This window comes from Spermophilus citellus (assembly GCF_964194105.1).
Source record: "Spermophilus citellus genome assembly, chromosome: 11".
NCBI classification, from domain to species: Eukaryota; Metazoa; Chordata; class Mammalia; order Rodentia; family Sciuridae; genus Spermophilus; species Spermophilus citellus.
Window position 1 is genome coordinate 125,618,526 of NC_138192.1, and position 22,144 is coordinate 125,640,669.

Sequence of the window (22,144 nt, forward strand, 5' to 3'; positions counted from 1 at the left end):
CAGTTAGTGACCTAAATACTAAAATTAAAAGAGAAAGGTTGGCAGATTTTGATTAAGAAACATGATCTAACCATGTACTCTTATAAGAGACTTACTTGAAATATAATAATATAGACATTGACTATAAAAGGGTGGAAAAAGACATATTGTGTAAACATGAGTCAGAGGAAAACAGGAAGGGCCATAGCAATATCAGCTCCAACAGACGTCAGAGCATGCAAAATCACCAGAGGAAAAGTGGGACATTGTAGAGTGATTGAAAAGCTCCATCCACCAAGAAGACACTGCAACACCAAATGTGTACATACCACAGAGTGGAGCTCTGTTAGAGCAAAAATTGTTAGAAATAAAAGGAGGAGGAGACAAATCCACAATTCTAGAAATGTCAACACTCTTCTCTCAAAAATTGCTAGAATGAAACAGAAAAACAGCAAGAATACAGAATTCAACAACAGCAACAGAAAACAGGGTCTAAATGACATTTGTAGAACTGAAAAAGATCAGGGTACACAATACTTTCAACTACCCATGAAATATATACCAAGACAAACCATGGTCTGAGCCACAACATAGATCTCAAAAATTTTAGAAGAATTGAAATCATACAGAGCATATTTTCTGATCACAAAGGAATCAAACTCCAAATTGAAAATAATATAATGATAGCACAAAAATTTCCAAACAGGGTTGAGAATGTAGCTCAGTGGCAGAGTGCTAGCCCAGGATGCAGAAGACTTGGGTTTAATTCCTAGAACTGCAAAAATAAAAAATCTCCTAACATCTGGAAACTAATCCTCACACTTCTAATTAATCTATGGGTCAAAGAGGAAGTTCTGAAGGAAATTAAAAATACATCAAGATGAATTAAAATGGAAATAGAGCATATCAAAGTTTGCCCACGATGGCAACATGATTGTCCACACAGGAAAATCTCCAGGGAAGAAACAATATAACAAAAACTCCTGGAACTAATAGTGGGTTAAGCAAGGTCATAGAATATGAGATAAATTTCTATAAAAAAAGTTGTATTTTTATATACTAGCAATGAATATATGGATATTTAGATTCAAAATACAATAACATTCATAATAGCTTCTAAAAATGAAATAGGTACAAATCTAACAAAACACATTACAGGACTTGTGTGATGAAACTTTCACAAATCTGGTGAAGGAAATCAAAGACACTGTGTTCCCAGATTGGAATACTCAGCATAATGATGATGCCAATTTTCCTCAAATCTATATACAGTTTTAATATAATGTCTAACAAAATACCCACAAGATATTTTGTGGTCATAGTAAAATTAGTTTAAATTTTATATAGAAAGGAAAAAGAACTAGAATAGCTTTGAAAAAGACTAAGTGGCAGGTATCAGTCTACCTGATTTCAAGACTCATCATATAGCTAGAGTAACCAAGATGGTGCAGTATTGGTGGAGGGATAGGCAGACAGATAAATACAACAGAATAGAGAACCCCAAAATAGACCCCTTTTAAAAAATGGCTAAATGTTTGACAAAGTGGAAAAACAGTTCAATGGAAGAAGTTTACCTTTTCAACAAATGGTGCATGAATGCATAGACAACCACCCATAGGCAAAAACAGGAATCTCAATCTACACCTCAAACCTTATAAAAATTAGTGTAAAATGGATCATGTATATAGACCTAAAACATAAAGTTATAAAATATTCTGAAGAAAATATAACAGAAGTCTTTTATATGTAGGGACAGGCAAAATGTTTTACAACAAAAATACAATAACCAAAAGGAAAATTAATACATTAGACTTCATAAAAATGACAGCTTTTTTATCTGCCAAAAAAACATAAAAACCCTGTTAAGAAGATAAAAAAGACAAACTACAGAAAGGAAGAAACTATTTGAAAACCACATGTCAGACAGAAGACCAGTTGATAGATTATACAAAGAACTTGAAAAACTCAACAGTAAAACAAAAACCAATCCACTTAGAGAATAGTCAAAAAGACATAAGGAGACATGTTACTAAGAAGGATATACTAATGGCAATAAACACAGTAAAAATGCTTAACATCATTTGCTATTAGTAAAATGCAAATTAAGAGCATAAGTGATATCCCTACACACCTATCAAGATGGCTAACCTTGAAAATATCAACAACTCACAAGATGCTGGTGATGATGCCAAGAAACTTCATCAGACACTCCCCCATCAGTGGTATCTTATATGTTACAGTCCCTCTGGAAAGCAATTTGGCGATTTCTTTAAAAATTAAGCATGTAACTTATATAACCCAGCAATTTTATTCCTGAGCATTTATTCTAAAGAAACAGACTTATTTTCACACAAAACCTTTTTGTGAATACTGATAGCAATAGAACAATGCTTATTAGTAATAGCCCCAAACTGGAAACTACCCAGCTGCCCTCCAATGGATGAAGAATTCAACAAACTGTGGAATATCGTGGAATGCTATTCAGCAATAAAAAGGAACAAACCACTAACGTACACTACAGCTTGGATGAGTCTCTAGAGAGTTATGTCAAGTGAAAAAAGCAAATCCTAAAAGGTTATGTGTCATAGGATTCCATGTATGAAACATTCAATAAAGGACAAAAATCTAGAAATGGGGAATGGGTTACTGATTTCCAGAGTTTATTGAAAAGGTCATGGTGGGGGAGATGTTGTGTGGCTGTGATGGGACAGCATGAGGAGTGATGGAGATGTTGGGTCTTGAGTGTACCAACATCAACATCTAAGTTGAGACCTTGTATTATATACCTCTGCAAGATATTATCATGGGGGGAAACTGGGTTAAACTTACAGGGATCTCTCCATATTATTTCTTACGTTAAAATAATTATTGAGAGAGCTGGGATTGTGGCTCAGTGGTAGAGCACTTGCCTCGCACATGTGAGGCACTGGGTTTGATCCTCAGCACCACATAAAAATAAATAAACAAAATAAAGATATTATGACCATCTACAATTAGAAAAATATTTTTAAAAATAATAATAATAATTGAGAGGCCATCAGGCTGAAGGGCTCCAGTGCTCTGAGGAACAGTCCTACATAAGCAAACTGAAACCTGAGAGAAAATGGTAATATCATAGGAAAATGAAACTTTAGTTTAACCAATCAAAAACTGCTAACTAATCTCTAACTAGGTACCCAAAGGCTCTATTCCACTTTCAATAATCAAGTATTTTATTTGCCATGAACATCTTTTAATTTTTATTTATATTTTTGATACTGGAGATTTGAACCTAGGACTGTGTACATGCTAAGAAAGCACCCTACCATTGAACAACATCCCCAGTCCTTTTTGAGACAGGGCCTTGCTGAGTTTCTCAGGCTGGCCTTGAATTTGTGACTCTCCTGCCTCAGTCACCTGAATCACTGGGATGACGGTGTGCACCAGTGCACCCACTGCACCATTAACATTTTGTAAGAGTTTTCCTTTTATGCCCCCTTGGAGGAAACACAACCACTGTGGTTTGTTGCTGCCTGATTCATGAATCAGTCTTCTCAAATAAAGACTTCAAAGTTTTAATGTGTCTCAGTTTAATATTTTACCATGACTACATGAGAAGCTATAATCATGTCAGCATAGAAAGTTCAAGTCCCAGCCCTTAGTTTTTGTTTTTTAAGCTTCAAATCTCAGATCTTATATCTCCTCCACAAAGGCTGCTGTCAAGTAGAATTACACTAATTGCTTTCTCTGAGATTCCAAAGGGGTAAAATCAGAATGGGAACCTCTTAGGAAGCATGGTGGTATGCTCTTGTAGTTCAGCTACTTGGAGGGCAAAGGCAGGAAGATACTTGAGCTCAGGAGTTTGAGACCAGCCTGCAACATAGTGAGATCTTGTCTCAAAAAAAACAAACAAAAAATAAATAAATAAATAAACAACAGTAGCCAAAAGAATGAGAGACCATCGTACCCACAACAACACATTCATTACCCATCACTCCTCACACCTCTCCCCAAACTCCTGCACTCAGTCCAGTGCCTTGCATGCAATTGATATTCTTATCCACACTGTTATTTGTATCAATTTTGCTCTCTTAGGGTTGGTTCTAAATCACAAGGATAAAAGGGGTGAAATTTGCGTCTTCACTCTTATCAAGGAAAACAAATAATAACAAGGCCAAAACAAACATGCTATATATTGTGCTTTTCTACAAAAGTTTCTTTGTTCAAAGGGACAAAATGTGGTTTGTAGAGAAGAAATTTCACTTTTGTTCTCTGATGATTGCTTCCCTTACTCCTCATCATTAGGATGCTTCTGGTGCCAGGTAACTGGCTCTACTTAACTGGCTTCAACAACAAGCCTGGGCTTGCAGATTGGAGCATTGAGAGCCCGGCTAGGGTTGGCCACATTCAGAGACTCCAGTTCCATCTCCCTGGGCTCTGCTTTCCTCTGTGGGCTGACTTCCTCTGTAGGCTAATACAGCCAAGTTTGGGGCCTCAGTTTGACATGATAGTTTCCAGAGGGGAAGACAGACCTCTCCTCATCTTGCTTTCTCCTTAATATGAGGACACTCTCCAGGATATCCCAGAAAACCTCTCCTCACTCCTCCCAATTCACATGCTCATCATTGGGCCAGTCACTGACAGCTGGGCTGGGTGTCTATAGACCCCCCCCACCCAACCTGGGAGCTCAGCTGCTGCTGAGTGACTGGGGTTGTCTGGGGATGGAGTAGTTACCTGAACAAGCATGAGGACTGACAGGAGTGATGGAGGATGATATAAAGTTCCTCCGCTTCTCCCTGGCACTCTACAGCTTTATGTGTCTTTCTGCAAAGTGGTTTGGTTTTGTTTCTATTAATGAGATGGTGGGTGGGCTGAACTTAGAAAAGAGAATCGTAAGTTTGAGGACTGTCTGTGCAACTTAGTGAGACCTTGCCTGAAAATAAACTAAAAATGGCTGAGGATGTGGCTCAGTGGTACAGTGCTTGCCTGGCATAAGTAGGGTCCTGGGTTCAATCAGGAATGAGAGAGAGAGAGAGAGAGAGAGAGAGAGAGAGAGAGAGAAGGAGGGAGAGAGAGAGAGAGAGAGAGAGAAACTCTCCTCCATTCTGTGTATTTTATGTTCAATGTAAAGTTGGCAGTTCTTCCTAAGATGAAACTGGAGGCCCAAATGATTCCATAGAGAACTTGAGGGGCAAACCAGCAATGGTGGAATGTTCCCAGTAGGTGTTTAAAAACATAAAGATTAAAATACATCTGGGCAGGAAGATGGGCTAGGGGAGCGATGCATTCCTATTGAGGATTTGGAGGGAGGAGTGAGTTAGCAGTACCTTGAAACCACAAGGAGTTGAAGGACACAGGACCACCATGCCAGGTCTGTGACCCACTAAAAATCACCCCAGACCCACATGATCTACGCATGTGCAGGAGTAATGCCAGTTTAAGCCCCTGTTTCAGCAAATGAAGCCTTGTTTTTTTCAATTAAGGAAAAGCAGATACAAAATTTAAAATGAACTTGAGACCCTAGATTAAAAACACATAAATAAGAAAAAACATTGAAGGCTGGGGGAAAATTATTTGATCTGCCACTAATAGTAATCACCATCTCTTACTTTCTCAAATTGTTTAACTTTTTTTGGAAGAGCTTGAGGTATTTATGGTACTGGCCTGGTAAAGATTTAGTGGTGATATATAGTACTGTGAGCTCTGGGGAAAAAAAAAAGAAATTGGGGCACAGGAAAAAATAATTTTTCTATTCTCCTTTCTGAAAATTTCTAGGAGAACATGTGAGGAACTATTAATAGTGCTTACTTAGGCACAACGGGAGTTGGGGCCAGGCAGACAGGGAAAGTAAGTCCACATTCACCACGGGTCTGTGTGGTAGGCATTTAAAAATACATCACGAGCTTATATGACTGGCACAATTTTTACAAATACAATAAAAATAATGAGCTTATTAAGTGAACCCCCTCCCCCGCCACCTCTGCCAGCTGATGGAGGAAGTTGGGACCTGGTTTACTTATTAGCTCTGCTGTGTTCAGGGCTCCGGTCTTTCCTGTGAAGAACTCGTGTTTGAGTCATCCTGGGCAGCCTCATCCAGCAGGGGAAGAATGTGGGTGACAGAGCTCAACAACAAAAAGGATGGACCCTCTCACCTATTTGCTTTGTACAGATGCTTCACGTGCTAAATATCACCACAAGTCTCCCCTGAGCCTCAGCTGTATGGTGCTCATACCCTAAGAAGTGCCCAAAGACCAGACATAGTGCATTTGAGACTGGAACAGGGTTTTGACCAAACACAGGTGCCAGATTTTAATCCAAGTTAGTGCAACAGTGCAGAAAAGTTCAAAAGTTAGGGGGAAGCAGGGATGAGACAGGAGATAAGCAAACGTTGCAATCCAGGCAAGATTTTAAGGTGGGGATAGCTCCTCAATAGTAAATAAATCTATTTAACATTTCAAGTACAAGCATTATTTTGATAATGGACTCAAAGAGTTTAAAAATATACTCATTTGTATGTTTTTTGAGGAACAGGGTTTCACCATGTTGCCCAGGCTGGTCTCAAACTCCTGGGCTCAAGTGAACCTCCTGCCTTAACCTCCCAAGCAGCTGGGACTACAGGTGCACACTACTATGCCTGGCCAAAATAGGTATTCATAAGTATATGTATTTAATAAGGATTCTCAGTAGAACCAGCTTGTTTTCCATACTTTGAAAATGCCTGGGCTAACTTCGGGTTTGTAACAACTCTTTGGTCTTTGGAAGTATTAATTCAAATAAGATTCACAAAACTAGGCAAACAAAAATATGATGACATGTGGTAACCTGTGGCAACCTTATCCCAAGTATTTATAATTCCTGTTTACTTTTTTAATGCTAGACTTTTGGTAACACTTCATAAAGCCAATTGACTTACCCCTTTTTTCCCCTGACCCTGTAGCATTGAAATCTATGTCATAGATGAGATCAAGACCAGTGACAAATTCTGTGGAAAGTTGAGAACAGAATAGTCAACTAGGAGCTTTACGGTCCTTTTAAATCTGAAGAGAGAAAACTTGTGTTCATCTCTCCTTGCCTTCCTTCCCCTTATTCTATCCCTTCCCTTATTCTATCCCTCCATCCTACCTGAATTCTCTTTTCCTTTTTTCTTCTCCCCCACCCCCAGTCCTGGGGATTGAAACTGAGGGCACTCTACCATTGAGCTACATTCCCAGCCCTTTTATCTTTTATTTGGAAACCAGTTGTTGCTAAGTTGATGAGGCTGGCTTCAAACCTGTGATCCTCCTGACTCAGCCTCCTGAGCCCCTGGGGCTCCAGGCCTGCACCACCATGCCTAGCCATAAAGTATGCATTTCTATAATTTTCTTATCTTTCCCTTTTTCTTTTTTGCCCCCAGCACAGGGGAATGAACCCAGGTCCTTGTGCTTGCCAGGCACCAAGCTACCACCAAGCTGCATTCCCAGTCTCTTTTTCGTCTTAATATAAGGGCGAATGGTGGGTGTTGGGGTAAACATAAATCAGCGCCTAGGAATATGTGTTGTTCCTGGTGATGAGACAAGGACTCATAAGAATGTGATAATGAAGGAAATAGACAAGGAAACTGGTCCCTTCCCTTGTCTCCAGTCTTCAGGTGAGGACCAAAGCATAGTGACCTCGGTTGTAAAGAATGGATTCACAAAACATCTGAAGAAACCCACCAGTGGCAGGGGGCAAGCAACCCATCCTGTATATTCCCCTGCTTCTAGGTGCCCTGCGACCCTCCATTGTGTCCCAGCCTGCCACCACCAAGGAGAATGAGTAATGAAATGTCCAAACAGTCTCCAAGTTGAGTCCTCCAAGTTCCTTTTTTGGCATCAGGAAACAGCAGCCCTGGGGTTGAACAGTGGGTATGATGGGGGGAGGGGGAACCTATTAAATTCTCTTGAGATTTCTTTTGTTTTTTTGCTATCAAAGATTTTTCTCTTGGGGCTGGGGATATAGCTCAGTTGGTAGAGTGCTTGCCTCACATGTGCAAGGCCCTGGATTCAATCCCCAGCAACACACACACACACACACACACACACACACACACACACACAGATTTTTCTCTTAAGGTTTTGACTTTAAAGATCTGCTCTGCCCATACAAACTTTTACTTGGAGAATATACAGAAACATTAATACAAGCTTCCAATTAACAATAGGGCTCTGCAGATCAAGGCAGTTATGATGGTTTCTTTTTCCTTTTGCATTTAATCGTTTCTTTTCCGTAGGTCTGTAGAATGCTATTTATTTGATCTGGGGTCTTATGAAAGTTAACACAACCTAAACCTTGAAATAACTAGAATAGGTGACTTTGTTTCTCTGTATAATTGTTAATACTTGCTTATCTTGAAACTAGGAATTAGTTAAGAATTTTATTGGAAGGGCTGGGTTTGCTGCTTAGTGCTAGAGCACGTGTGAAGATCTGAGTTCCAGCCCTACCACTGGAAAAAAAAAAAATTAAAACGGTTATTTCAAAATACCGTGTGCTCCTCAGAGCCATTTAGCAGATCAGGTGGTCTGCTCTGCTTGGACCTGAGTGATGAAAAAGTTAAGAGTAGATTTAAATTGGGGTTTCTCAGCCTCAGCGCCTTGACATGCTAGTCTGGAATACTCTTCATCATGGAGGGCCAGTCTATGCACTGTGGATGTTCAACAGCACCCATGGGCTCTACCGGCTAGATGCCAGTAGTGATCCCTTCCCCTCAGCTATGACACCAAAAAATCCCTCCAGATGTTGCCAATATCCCCAGGGGGACAAAACTGTCCCCACTAGAGAACCATTAATTTAACTCCTGCTGTGTAGCTGTTTAATGATCAGTCTCTCCCCAACAGTTACTTCAGAAACTTTCAAAAATTAAAAATGGTAGCAGGATAAAACTTTACACTGCTCTAAATTTTCCTTGGTCATTTGCCTGAGACAGCATGTCACAGCCTCTCCCAGACACTTGGGCCTGCTCCAGGAATGGACTTTGATGACCTAATAGATCTTTTTCCTATCTCAGTATTCTGGCTAATGACAGCATGATCAATGCGTCGAAGCAGAAAACATGCTGTGAAAACAATGGGAACAAATTCTCCCAAAGAGCTTCTTTTTGGTAGCCTGGGCCAGACATAACATGGCAGTGTGTATTTTTCATAGAGTAGAAAACTCCAGTTATCAAAAGGAAGCAAAAAGTCAATCTTTTTATTGTATTCAAGTCCAGCACACAATTATATATAGACAGAGCTAAAATGTAGTCATACGAAGAGAAATCTTGAAATATGCTACCAGGTGGCTTAAAAATCACAGCCAAATCAACATATTCAATTTGGCAGTAAAGCGCCTTACTTATTTCCTATTTGGGAAATAAATCACACTATGCCTCCTAGATTAAACTGAATTATGAAATGTAGAAATTGAGACTTAAGAACAAAAACTATTTTTTCCCCTCTCTCCTGCTTTCTTTTGATTTTTTCCTTCCTGCCTTTTTTTTTCCCTCTCTCTGTTTACACATATAAGAAGAGTTGATTCAACGCATCTGGATTGTGAAATAAAGCATGCAGTGTGGATGGGTCAGTACAAGTATCATGTACTGTTCATGTTTGATTGGATATTTGAAACTAAGCAGCTGCCTTTGGAAGTTCTGGGAAGAAAGGAGTGTGGGTTTTACTGGCTTTACTGTAGCATGAACAACTAACCAAGGACAAGTCTTCAGTAATAGAAGCCGAACTGTATTCCCCTAATGGCTTCCTAGGGGGTGAACTTGGCCCGCTGCCTGCACCACCCACATGGCCTTCTGGGTCTGCAAACATCTGTGAGGAGAACCCAGAGGGGGTCACACCAGTTATTAGCTAGTGTAAGGATTCCACTTTATTTTGATTCTTTATTTTTTGTGGTATTGGGGATTAACCCCAGGGGCTGTTGCATCTTAGCCAAGTGCAGCACCCCTGAGCTACGTCCCCAGACCTTTTTTATTTTTGAGATGTCTTGTTAAGTCGCCCAGGCTCCTTTTAGACTTCAACTCCTCCTGCCTCAGCCATCTGAGTAGCTGTGATTACAGGCATGTGCCTTGTGCTCAGCAAGGTTTCTGCCTTATTGAAAAATTCTTATTAATAATTTCCAAACCTCATTAACATAAGTTAAAGTTGAAAACCATAATGATCTGACCTTTAAGCATCCTATGCTATAGACAAACTGAATTCTCTATCGCGTTCCTTTGTTTTCCACCAACAGCCTTAGCCCAGCTTGTTTCCTTTTTGGGGAGCCACTTGTCCTCCAAATCCTGCTCATCATAACTGCCACCTCCTCCATGAAATCTCCCTTCCCTTATCCTTCCAGACCAGGGAAGTCATGTTTCCTATGAACTACCTCAGCACCTTATCTTACTGCTCTTGTATTTTGTCTTCTTTGAATTTCTGTGTTGTTTTCATTACACAGAAAACCCTTTGGGGAAGGGTCTGCATCTAGTCTTTGTTCCATTCCCCAACATATAATTTTGGACTTTGTACAATGTTCAGCAGATAAAATGTTAAATAAATGAGCCATAATGCAGCTCAGCTGCCCTCCAAACCCATCAGCATTCCCAGGTGAAGAAAGGCAAAGGGCGGTTATAGATCAGATCCCTGAGGTAGAGTTGCAATCAATCCCTTTGCAAGCACGTGCCAGCATTTCTGCCTCCGTATCTTTCTGCATATCTGCAATGGAAAAAATGCCTTGGGAAACCCGGGCTAGTTATTGAAATGGGGCATATTACTAAAGATACAGCTGTTCTTTTTCCTCCTCTGATAAATAACACATCCACCTGCTTTTTCACATTTAGAAATGTAAAAAGCGGTTACATCACCTAGTCCTATCCTTTTGTACGGATCACTGCCAGAGAGATGTTGAAATGACACTACCCCTGACCTTTCCAGACAAGGCAAGAATGCAAACTCCAGAAGGCAATCCTCAGCATAGAGTTCTGCACAACCTATCGGATGGTTACTTTATGTAAATCCATGTTTTAATGAGAGGAACTATTTGAGATGAGCATCTTCTCCCAGAGAAGAAGAATTGGATTTCTTTAAATTGGCCTTGCTCTGGGTCTGTCTTCCTCCTTACGAAGAACTGAATTCCGACAAAACAGTTTCATGGTTTCTGCTAATTTATGGACATTGCCTACTTTGCAGTGTCTGAGATTCAGCTAATTTTGTTGTCAAGGTGCTATGCCATTCTTTGGGTCTCTGCTGGGACAGCTGATGGAAGAGGGCCTATGTCTAAGTCCTGGCCCTGCCCCTGCTGGCAGTTTGGTTTGGGGAAAGCCAGATAACCTTTCTGCCTCCCAGTCTCCATCTGAAAAATGAAGATGATGATAATACACATCTCCCAGGATTGTTGTGAAACGGCAATGAGTCAGCACAGGTGAAAGTGCACTGTAACTCGGGCATGGTGGTGCATGCCAGCAATCCCTGTCTTTCAGGAGGCTGAGGCAAGAGGAATGCAAATTTTTTCCACTGCTGAGGGCAGCCTCAGCCATTTATCAAGAACCTATCTCAACAAATAAATAAATAAATACATCTGGGGATTCACCAAAAAACAAAAAAGATTATAAAGTCTACAATGCTATATAAATGCTAATTCTTTTTATCGCTTCACCAAAATATGACAGCCAAACAGTACATTCATTTCAAATCAATACATGTGTTTTCGTACACCTTCTCCATATGAGGTACAGGAAATAGAAAATTAAGTAAGAGATACCGATCTTGCCATCAGAGAACATCAGATCTGGAAATGAAGTTAAGAAGACAAATGAGTTTAATTATATATGCTTTGTGAGTCTGGAAAAGTAGCTTATTTTCCGAGTTTTGGTTCCCTCATCTGTTAACACAAATGAGGTAACATACATAGGCACTGAGCCTACTACCTAACATATCTATTTGCTCAGGAAACAGTACCTTTCCAAGAAATAAGAAAAGTGCCAACTAGAATTATAAGCATTCAAATTAATAACCAAGAACCATTTTATCTGGTTGGAAAAATCTGGAAAGCCTTCATGTAAGATTTAGAATCTGCCTGGAGGCTTGATGGATAGATTTCTGCTTTGAAGATAATAGTATCATGCATCGTTCAAAAAACTTTACATGTATTATCATCTCATTTAATACTAAAACATGGTTAATATTGTTTGCAAATAAGAAGTCCAAGGCACAGAAGAGTTGAAGTAATTATCCCAAAACCCCACCAATGGTTCAGAGTAGAGTAGGCAGCAGATCCAAGCAGTCTGGCTTTTGAGGCTTAACTCAACCACCACTTAGAAAGGGATAAGGGGCTGGAGGTAAGGGGGCTGATGAGGGACAAGAAGCAATTTAGGAGCAGAGAAGACAAATGAAAAACCTAATATCTAACTCTCAACTTAGTGAAAAGAAGAGGCACAGTTAGAGGAAAAAACCCATGTAATGGAAAAAGCTGAGGACAAAGGGGCAAGAAGGACAGGACTGTCACAGAGTCGCAAGCCACAGAGGGGGACAGAGACTGGTTTGCCCCCTGAGGTCAGCTTAATGCCTATTGATTGTGTAGGCAGCTAGAAAGAGGGTTCCAGATTTTGTAAATCTAGGTCAGATTGAACACGTGGCCTGGATTTTCTTGGGAGGTTTCCTTGTCTAAAATACCTACATTATCCTTTCATCAGGTCTTGAAAATTACATGCACTTTTTTTTTTTTGGCAGTACTGGGGGTCAAATCCAGGGCCTCATACATGTTGGGCAAGTGCTCTATTCATTTATTTATTTTGAGACAGGGTCTTGCCAAATCGCCAAAGCCAACCTCAATACTTGTGATCCTTCAGCCTCATCCTCCCAAGTTTCTGGGATTGCAGGTGTGGGCCACCACATCCAGCCATCTGCACTTCTTTAAAGGTTAGACTTGAGATTTTTTTCAAATATGCACAGTAGAATGTCACTGTGTGCATGTTTAATTATTCATGTCAGAATCTAGCAACCCCACAAAGCACACAGAAGGAAACAACAACAAACCCTCCAGTTTTTCCAACACAAGCATCAACAAAAATGCTGAATTTCTGGAGCTGGGACCATAGCTCTAAGTGAGCACTTGCCTATTGTTACATGAGGCCCTGGTTCTATTGTTAGAATTAAGCAAAACAAAACAAAGCAAAAAACCAGAAAAACCCTCATATTTTCCTTAAGAAGCCTAAAGACTCAAGGTACATCTATTTTGTAATGTTATTTTGCATGAGATTTGCCTTCCACTCAAATTCAGGATGCTATGAACACATTTTTATCCCATCTTAAGTGTCAGACTTTCTCTTTGATGGAATCAAGATGTCTTCATAGGGCCCAATATTGTTAGCATCTAGATTCAAAGTTGTTTCCTCTGCAAAACTTAATTGGGTAGGATGATGATTATTCAAACATAACACATTACATTGCCTGAGTTTGACCCCTGGGCCTATCATTTTGCTGGCAGTGCAGAGAGCATGTCTCTGAACTGTTTTTTGGCTCCTAATCATCTGAGCTTACCTCTGAATGCAAAAGTAGAGTGGCTGAAAAGTAGGTAGCATAAAATATTCCATCATAAAACCACAAAAGAATCTTTCTTTGCAAAATATTCATGACTTTTAAGAAGTTTCCTTGTATATTCATTTCTGTTTCTCATCATTGAGTGAAAGGAAACAGTGTTTGATTAGAATAATATAAGCAACTGTTTTATTTTTATTTTTTCCAAGAAGACCTAAGAAACTGCTATAAACTTCTTTCATAAAAAAAAAAAATTACTGTGAAAACTACCTGGTTGCACTTTTTTGTCAACTTTGCTCCCATTAAAATAGGTAAAGACATATAAATGATATGTCTTTAGGGGTGACCTTCTTGCACTAATCAATAGTCAACCTAGAATAAAGCCTTTACTCACTCATTCTTTTATTCAATCATGTATTCATCACATATTAATTAAGCACCTATTAATTATGGGCCACTGGATGGCTGGATGTGGTGGCCCATAATTAAGTACTTAGCACTATTCAAGCAAGGGACTTGGAACACATTGGTGAAAAAACAGGAAATGATTCCTGCCCTCTTGGGCTTACAGTTTGGGGAGGACAGTTAAATAATAAACAAGAATAATAAATAAATGAGAAAATTATAAAGTATCTAGGCAGTTCCTAAGTACTCTAGAAAAAACAAAGTGGCGCAGGATGAAGAGTGGTGTGCATAGTGTGGAGGAGAGGAGAAGACGGATTGACGTTTTAAATAGGGCCTTCATAGAGAGGCCCAGAGGAGAAATTGAGTTGTTGTTCAAGCCAGTGTTGGACTCCAAACAGAGGTAACAGTTCCCAGGCAGAAGCCTGTCGTGTTCCAGTGTGGTGAGGTGGACACTGTGGCTGGAGGGAGCGAGCAGAGCAGCAGCCTCGCAGGAGGATGGGGAGGACAGAGGTGCTAGGCAAGGGGTTGGAGGTGGTCTGGGCACTGCAGGAATGAGAATATCAAAGTGACAGGATCCCAACTTATTGTTTAAATGGGCATGGTGGTGGTAGCTGTAATCTTAGATACTTGGGAGACTGAGGCAGGAGGGTTCCGAGTTTGAGGCCAGCCTCAACAAATTAGCAAGACCATGTCTCTCTCTCTCTCTCTGTCTCTCTCTCTCTCTCTCTCTCTCTCTATATATATATATATATATATATATATATATTTTTTTTTTTTTTTTTTTTTTTTGCACAGAGGATTGAACCCAGGGGTGCTTTACCACTGTGCTACATCTTCAAGTCCTTTTAATTATTCATTTCGAGACAGTTTTACTAAGATGCTCTGAGACTCTCTAAATTGCTGAGTCTGGCGTCAAACTTTTGATCCTCCTGGGTCACTGGGAGTACATGCATGCACCATCCCACCCAGCTAAAATAAAAATGTTTTAAAGGACGGGGGTATAGTTCAGTAGTAGGGTGTTCCTGGTTTCAATGCCAATTTCAATGTCCATAAACAGAGACTCACCCAGACCCAAACAAACAAACAAACAAACAAAAACCCTCTAGTACTGTGTTGAGAAAGGACAGTAGAGGAGGTCACTGTGACATTAGGGGAGCAAATTACTACTTTCTAAAAGTCACGTCAGAAAATATTAGAAGCCCTTCTTAGTTTGCATTGTTTTAAATTAGAACATCAAGCAAGCAAACAAACAAAACCAACAACAACAACAAGAACACACTTCTGTACTTCGCCCTCCCCTGGAGCCCTCCCCAGCACAGGGAGCCACACCTCTGGCTCACTGCTTCTCCCACTCTGCAGGAGCACTGGATCCCTAGAAGCCAGCTAGGCAGTTCCCTCCCAGGGTGGTGCAGTTATGTCACAGAAGACAATCACTAAGGGAGGGCCACTGAGGCAAACACAAGGTTGGAATGTTCTAGAAGTAGTTCTGGAATGCTTGGTGATGCAAGCAAAGAGTAGATCTTAGGAAGGGGCAGGCAGGACACTCCTTGAGTCTCCCTGATGTAATAGATACACAGTGCATCTTAGTGAAAAAATGCAAAACAACATTCCTTCCTGTGGGTTTCTGTTGTCTTTGATGCACTGCAGACTTCTCAGTCCATTGTTTTTTCTTTTTCAAAATCCAATGGTAGAGATATAATCCAACGAGTAAGAGAAAGAGCAAGAAAGAGAGGGGCCTGGGTTTGGGGAGATCCTATGTAAAAGGGGATAAAAAAATTAAGACCCAGAACCTAAGAGCAATAATAAGACTGAACTTAAACCTTCTGAAAAAAAAAGTCTTCCTAGTCTTTGTAAACATATGTAAGTTATAAGCAAGAATGCTTAGGGCCTTCTTCATTATTTCACATGACTAAGAATGCAGGAGTATAGCTATTCGAAGAAATCCTAGGAGAGATTACTGCCCTAGAAAGAGAAATCTCCAGGCCTCTGCTGAACCAAGTAAAGCCATCTGAAAGTTTAAGTGGGGCTACAGGGAAACATCACAGGAGATTGCAAACGAAGGTCATTTAGTTGTTGAAGAGCAAACAGGGGGCAAAGCTCACTGCCAACCAGGACAATCTGGAGTAACCCTGGAGCAGCAAGGATCCCAAGGCTACGCCCCTGTGGTTACATATGGTCCAGGTAGTGAAGGATGCCCGCTCCAGGCCCAGGTGGAAGGATCAGTGTACAAAGATGTCACAGTACTTAACATTCCTGACGAATGGTACTCTTGCCTTCATATCTGTCTACATTCAAATCATTTTAGAAAGATGAGCTGCTGGTCTATTTTTAAGAGGCCTGAAGAGGACATAATACAAGCTCTCTTAGTGAATGCAAAGATTGTTACTTAAAATGAATTCTTCTTGGGTCATCCAGGGCCTATTTGCTGGAATGTAAAGCTGTTTTCTTTTGTCCTGGCCTTGGTTGAGAATGGAGAAGCGCCATGTCACACAAATCCACTGTGGAGGTCCCGCCACCGTCTATGTCTAAACATGAGACGTTGGACTCTGCTTCCTGTCCGTCCCTGTCTTTAGCCTTCATAGCTGGGTGCAGTGGTGCATACCTGTAATCCTAGCTTTGAGAGGCCGAGGCAGGAGGCTCACAAGTTCAAGGTCAACCCGGACTGTTTAGTAAGATCCTGTGTCTCAAAATAAAAAATAAAAAGAGCTGTGAATGTAGCTCGATGGTAGAGTGCCCCTGGGTTCAATCCCCAGTTCAATAAAAAATAACAAAAAATTAAAACCCAACCAAACCCAACCAGGGCTCTCCTCCCCACCTTAGCCATCCCTGCAGACAGCCTGGGGACTTCAAGGACTAAGAGGAGGGAACCTGTCATCACCAGGGAGATGTTGACAGGAAAATCTGGGTTCCTGTTCCAGTTCTGTCACCAGATCCTTCATTTTCCTCAGTAAGGCAGGGAAGATTTTAACCTAGGCACCTGGGCCAGGCTGAGATGCTATTTTATATACTGAGTGCACAGTCCAGGAAAGGGGGCTTGGTATCACTTATCGATTCTCAAAAAGGGCTGCACCCCAAAGCTGTCAAGAGTCACTGGCCTGTGTGATTCCTAATACTCTTCCCATTTGAAATTTTGTAAGTGAAGATCCCTCTTCATGTAGTGGATAATTACATGTCTGCTCACAGTTGGGAAAAGTGGCAAAGTTCACTTCACATGGAAATTTTGTTCTTACAGAGAATAGAACCATATTAATCAGGTCTGCAGAAGACGCCTCAAGTAGACCAAAAAACGCCAGCCACATTAAGGGGAAGTGGACGTTAAAATGACTCTAAGAACCGTGGATTATGAAAAACATGACATTGTTCTCGACAATTTCTTGTGTTTTAATGACTGTAAACCAATGCTCATGGGGGACAAAGGTTGCTCACTGGGTTCCCTGGGGACAGCAGCCGCAGCCTCAGCAGCCTCATGTTGACTGTGCTCCACAGCTGCCTGGCTGCAATCAGGCTGCAGAACTTCGGGCAGGTGCTCGGAAAATGGTTTAGCCACGTTCACCAAATGTGGCCATTGTCGACCAGATAAAGTACTGTGTGCAAGAGCGCAGAGGGGGCTGCAAAGGCTGCTGGAGAGGGTGCTGACCGGGGAGTGCGCAGTGAAAGGTTGGAGGAATCGGATGCCAAGGGACTTAGTACCAGCTGTGTTGGTGTCCTAGGGCTGCAGGAATAAACCTAGGTGGCTGAAAATAACCAGGGTTTTATTCTTGTAGCTCTGGAGGCTGGAAGTCCAGCACCAGGGTGGCAGCAGGTCTGTGCTCCTTCTGAAGGCTCTAGAAAAGAATCCTTCCTTGCCTGCTCCAATTTCCAGTGGTCCCCGGCATTCCTTGGCTGGTGGCAGCATAACTCCAATTTCTGCCTCTGTGGTCCCATGGCCTTCCTCCCTGTATGTCTGTATCCCCTCTGGACTGAGGGTCCACTTAATCAGATGATTTCATCTTGAAATCCCCCAATAATTCCACCTTCAAAGACCCTATTTTCAAAGGTCACATCCTGAGATTCCAGGTAAATATGAAGTTTGGGGGATACTTCAGTCCACTGTGGCAACATTGTATACAGTTTAACTCACACTGTATGTAAAGACATATGTGTGTGTATATATTATATATATGCAAAATGAGATTGTATCCATGTGTTATTTAGGATACTTAGAAACAAAATGAGTTACGTGGTTCATTTCTATAATTCCAGCTACTTGAGAAGATGAGGCATAAGGGTCACAAGTTTAGCAAGACCCTGCTTCATACACACACACACACACACACACACACACACACACACTCACTCACTGGAGTAAAGAGAGATGGTGCTTTGTGGAAAGAGAGGAGAATATAATGATTATGATAATGATCCCTAGTGATCACTATCTGCCAGACACTAACTGATTTTGGTAGATTGTCACTTTCCCTTCATAGTAATCTTATGAGGTAGGTGATATTACCCCCCCACAGGTTAGGAAACTGAGGCTCAGAAAAGTCAGTTTCTTGCTCAAGCTTCCAGGGGAGATCTAAGATTGGAACCTGACTGTTTGCCCCAGACCCTGAGCTTTCAATCCCTGTGCAGCACGGTCTCCTCAGGCACAGGCACACAGTGGAGGTAGAGTTCTGATGAAAGGAAAGGCTTCACCATTTCCTAAACACACACACACTCACACACACACACACACACACACACACACACACACACACTGCTCCCCTTCCCACCCCACATAAAACATGGAGAAATGAGCACGCTGCTGCTGCAGTTAGAGAGAGTATGGAGTATTCTGTCAATAAAATTGATGCAACAGAACACTGTCAGGTATTTACTTAAGACAAACTGAAACTTGCATGGACTGAGTACAGTGGAGAGGTTCATGCACACCACCAACCTGCCTTTCAGACCACAAGTATTCTGACCAATCAAAGTGCAGCTCTGGTCAAAGGGTAGCCACACAAGAGGTGGCTTACTCACAGCAGCTTCTGGCAAAGTGCAGCTGAACCTCTGTCGTGGTGGACATCCTGCCTTACGGGCAACACATTGAACCAAGAGGGGACTGGTAGGTATGTTCAAAACAGCAGAAATAATGACTGTGGTACTTACATTTGTGGCAGGTGCTAGGAGCATTTGTCTCATTCCATGTTTCCATGCCCTTCTGAATCATTAGTAGCCCAGGGCAGAGGAGTGATAAAGCCAGAGGTTATCCAATGGTAAAAATAGCGCTGGGCTCCCCCGGCACTTCCTCAGGGCTCTCCCACTGTGGAAGGCCACTTTGCTGTAAGGCTTTAAGCACAGACAGCAAGGACCCATCTGCACAGTGACAATTACTGAAATAAATCTTTGGGACATTTTTAGCAGGGTAACTTGGTATGTTTAACTTTTCAGGTAATTTCCTTCATATAAGTAACTTTATAAGTGAAAATAAGTCAGTTGTGTGCACAGCCTGAAGCTCTGGGGGTGGGCTGGCTTCCTTGAAAAGCGGAAACCCCAGGCTAAGCAAGCCCAGTTAATATCCCTGGGTGTCGCACCAGGAGACCAGCACGTGCCCCTGGCCTTTCCTGCTGTCCTGTAGAGCTGGCTTGGACTCCCAGGAGGATCTGACGGAGCACAGCGCTGACTGAAGCAAGACCACTGGCCTTCAAATGCAGCTTCACGGTTTCCCATGGCTTGTCCTTGGCAAGCTCCTCAGCCCACAGCTTTTGTTTCTTCATCTGTAAAATGGGCGTAACAATAAAATCTACCTCCAAGGCTGCTGGAGGTACCGGAAATGCCAGTTATCATTTTTGGGGTATCAGGATGGCAGAGTCCTGTGCAACCAGATCTCTCCTCGGGAGATGGGGGGCAATGTGCCATCAGTCACCAGGGCTCAAGGAGTTACTTTGTGCTCAGTGCACCTGAAGTTGTCGGATGAGCCACTACTTATCTGCTAGTACTTTGGTGAGAAATAACAAAGGGGAAGAGATGAGCTTTTTATAAGAGACCCACTTTTAAAATACCACCTCCATCTGACCTCTTCAAAATGGAGGGCTGATGGGCAGGGTCCATTTTCCTTTTCTGTGGGTGGAACAAGCGCTGTGGGTGTTTCTTTTCTGATAACTAGAGCAGGTCTCTTTCCCCACAGGGGCCCCTTTCTTTCCCCTGAACCAGATGGGAAGATCCCCTTTCTCTTTTCAGTCAGGGCAGGAACAACGTCCCATTGAGGAGGAGAATGGGACGTTTCTTACCCGGAACTCTCTTCCTGCTGTGGAGGCAGGGACCTAGCCTCTCTCCCTTGGCTTCTGAAGATTCTGATTCAAGTTCTCTCCAGGCAGTTAGGGCAGCCCAGGATCCTGATGCCAGCTCATACTGACCACAGGAGGGAGGCTGCTTGGTGGCAGAGTCTCCGAGCCAGGTGGTTGTATCTGTGTTTCTGACACATGCAACTCTGAGAACTGCCCCTGTCTGTCCCATGGCCTGCACCTGCCTGACCAGCTGGCAGCATCCCCCTTTCCACACCACATTCTCCACGGCTGCTTCCTTTTCCATTCAGGCCCCTGGTGCGCTACATTAATGTGTTTATTGTCTGTTCTCTTTCATGGGAACACAGGCTCCAAAAAAGTAGGGATCTTGCCTTGTTCATTGCAGCAGGCTCAGTTTCTAGCACAGAACCTGGCAGATAGTAGGTGCTCAGTACATCTTCAATGAAGCAAAGAAAGAAGGCTGAAAATGACTTCTAGTTTCCCTCCGAAATCCAGAAAATGCCTTCTGATAAGTGGATAAGTCTAGGTGCAGTTGTTGTGAGTTTCCAGAACCGTCCCCCGTGGAGCCAACCAGCTGGCACAATGGAGCATCTTTGTGGAGACAAAGGTGGAGACACGAGGGCCATGACCTGGTGCCTGCTCTCAGAAAGCACAGAATTCTGCTGGTGAGAGAAAGCTCCCAAGTGAGAGCAGAGCAATGAATCCAGGTAGAAGGCAAAGCAGGTCTTTGGGGCGTCTGTTTTCCTTGGCATCTGTAGGGAGTCAGAGGCCAGGCGACCAGCTGTCAGCATTAGTGTTTTGGTGTGGAAGAAGTCCTGCCCTTTGGGTGTCCGGCTCCAAGGCACCTATGCTCTGGGAGCTATCTGCATGTGCACCCAGAAACCACACCGGTATTTCCGGGAAGTACACACCAACTGCTTGTTCTCTGTAGGTTTTTTTCCCCCTCTTCTTTTTTCTCTCTGGCTGCTTTTTTCAAATTAAAAAGCAAGTCAGGAAGCAATGTTAAAAATAATCAAACCACAGCTAAAGGAAGGCAATACCAAATGAAGAGAAAAGAAAAAAAAAAAACCTAGTTGAATATTATTCCACAGTGCTTTATGCTTGAGGCCCTGTGATAATTCACTCTGAAGTCTGCTGGGGCCTAGGGAAGTTCACGGGCCAACATCACTTTTCTTTTGCATTACTTATATGGGCCATAAAAATTAGGATTGGTTTCTTGGCCAAAAGCTGGAAAAGGTCCAGCCATGGGAGCAAAAATGCTAATCAAAATGCAAAACTCAAAGCTCCACTTTCCCTACACTGCAAATACTTATTGCTGTCAGCAAAGTCCTCTTTGTACTCAAAATCAGCTTTCAGTATCGGGGTCTGGCAGAAAGAAAGAGATGAAGACCCCCAAGAAGGGAGAACAAAGTTCCCCAACATCCTGACTCATTCCACTGAGGCCGGGTGTCTGAGGAGGATCTGAGCCGTCTGAAGTACTCTGTGCTCCAAGGTTTGGGAAAGATGGGAGTGGGGGGCTCAGGAAGAAGATGAGTGGGCTCAGATGGAACTCATGGCCTCTTCAATTTTTTTGAGGCTCCCAGTGCATTAAGATAAGAAAAGATATCAGGCATATTTTTAAACCATTAAACTTAAGTTGGCCCTTTTCATGCACAAGCAAACAAAAGAAGGCCACTGGGCTATTCACTAGCAAAGTCCAAGACTTATCAACAGCATGAACTCAAGAGCTGCTGGTGGCAAGGAGGGTCACAGCACAGCACTCGCGTGTCTGTCAACAGCTTGCATTTGTTGGTGGTCTCTGTCACACTCAGGTATTGCCAGGAGTTCCAGCTGAGGTACTCCCTGAAGGGGAAGCCCTCTTCTCTCTCCTCACACACCCCAGGGGCAAAGCCACTGTTGGTCATCCCAGGCCATTTGTCCTTGCTTGTCCTACTTTGCTCTCTGGAAGACACGGGGCCTCCTCTGGGTGTGGAGGGTGGGGCGGCTGAGGATGAGTTG